This window comes from Delphinapterus leucas, chromosome 14 (genome assembly GCF_059928025.1).
Source record: "Delphinapterus leucas isolate spDelLeu-1000000601 "Yukka" chromosome 14, BTC_Dleu_Yukka2, whole genome shotgun sequence".
NCBI lineage: Eukaryota > Metazoa > Chordata > Mammalia > Artiodactyla > Monodontidae > Delphinapterus > Delphinapterus leucas.
This window is the reverse complement of record NC_143142.1, coordinates 3021793-3023831: the sequence shown is the minus strand read 5'-3', so window position 1 is coordinate 3023831 and position 2039 is coordinate 3021793. Positions and strand designations below refer to the sequence as shown.

At 48.2% G+C, this 2039-nt stretch overlaps 1 pseudogene; it reads right to left on the bottom strand.

The window, feature by feature from the left end:
- Positions 1 to 363: 363 nt before the first annotated feature.
- Positions 364 to 1072, bottom strand: LOC149747536 (cytochrome c oxidase subunit 6A1, mitochondrial pseudogene; annotated as a pseudogene).
- Positions 1073 to 2039: the final 967 nt, after the last annotated feature.

The window sequence follows — 2039 nt, the reverse complement described above, 5'->3', positions numbered from 1 at the left end:
GCAGCCCACCTCCAACATCACTGGATGCTCAGAGCCTCGAAGCAGTGCCCTTGACTCAATACATCCCCTCTGGATTTCACACACTGGCTGGGGTGATCCTTTAAAGTGTAAACTCCCTACCTTTCAACTCTGCACTTACAATAAAATTCAAATTCCAGATCATGCCCTAAAAGACCCCATCTTCTCCAAGGCCCTGCCAACCTCTCTCATGTCATCTTGTAACAGTCCCCCACTCTGACCTCGTGTCCCAAGCATACCTGGGTCTTTTTATTTTTTCAGCTCATGAGTAAGTTATTTATTTAAGCCATCTCCTGCCATACGCAAGGGGATGGAAGATATCAAGTATAACGGTCATCACCGGACACAAGAAGGTGAGCTTAAGGTCCCCTAACTTTTCTGGCCCATGTGTGCAGAGTAATGGCCCAAAGTAGTGCTGTGGTCCCCACTGTAGTGGTCCAGGTTCTCTTTATTCAGCTTCGTAGCCAGTTGGAAGCAGATTCACATGAGGGTTATGGACAAGGATACGGTTACCATCTTCCCAGGGAAAGGGCTTGGACCTGATGCGGAGATGGGGGTAGTCGACCGCCTCCGGTCTGTCCTCCTCTCCGTGGCGCGACTTCAGGAAGACATCCAGCACGCTCGCTCCACCCTGGGGAGCGCCACGAGGCAGATGAGGGCCTTCCACATGTGAGCTGAGCCCTGCTCGCTGTGGGCACCACTCGACATAGGCCGACTCAGCTGCAGCCGGGAACGACCCAGCGGCCCAGAAACCCGGGATCCAGCTGCTGCCACCATTTTCAACCGGGATCACCGCCTACCTGGGTCTTCTCATTTGTTGTTAGAACTTGCTGCTCTCTGTGTCTGGTGCCCTGGGACCCCGGATCTTCACACTGCCAGCCCTTCTTGATATCCAGGTCTCTTAAAGGCTAACTGTGCTTATAAAGAAGCCCGCACCTTCCCACACCCACACTACGTGGACCCACCACGAACTAAACTGTTCTCAACTGTTCGGATTTTGGTGTCACTTGGGCAGTGCCGGTCTCTTCCTTAGAAAGGAATTTAACTGACAGCAGAGGCCTTATCCGCCCAATTCAGCATTGTACCCCAAATAGGAAGCACAGTGCGAGCTTATATTAACAGCTTGCTAAATACTGCATCGAATTCAAAAATGATCAAAGGCATCTGAACAAGAAACTCACACGTGCTCCAGAAAGTTGGAGGAAGCATGGCTTCATAGAGATTACCGGAAACTAAAGCACTATTGCTCTAAGTCTGAGCTGCTCATCAACGTCAGCGGACGCCTACACGCATCGCTGATTTCTGGGAAGTGGAAGCTTGATTTGAGTTTCACGGAGTCCAAGGGTCACCGTATTCCTGAGGCTTGGCCAAGGGCCCCCAAAGAGTAGGACACTGAGTTCTGTGTTAGTCACCAAGTCAAGGTGAAGGAATTGGGCAGGAATCGATGTCTGAGCACAGAGAGTTCTGCGATGTACTGCAAGGCTGATGAAAGATAGCACGATAGGAGTGTGAGCTTTGGAGCTACACTGTCTGAGTTAGAATCTGGTCAGTTTCTTAACCTCTCTTAACCTCAGTCTCACCATCATTAAAATGAGGACAATAACAGCACCCACCTCCTAGGTTATCATGAAGATTAAATGGGTTAGTTCATGCAAAGCCCTTGTGAGCACTGCTTGGTACAGACTGAGCAATCCATCTGGCTTGGCTATTATTAGTATAAATAAATATCAATTTGGATCAAATTGTAGATACAAGCAGAGAGAGGGGGAAAAATCATAATTAGAGCTGTTAAATAACACTTGTTATAATTTTCTGTGGTGCCTTCTCAAAATAAGGTCTTCTGTAAATGCCACTTCAAATCTCAGAATTCAGCAACTCACCCACGAGCCAGCTGTCAGGGAATGGGTTTAACTCGTAGAAGTGGTTCTGTTCAGCCATTTCTTTTTCTCTGACAATGTTATCTCAGGGTTACCCAGTAGAAAAGTTACACTGCTTATTATAACCACAGTACAAACAAGGCC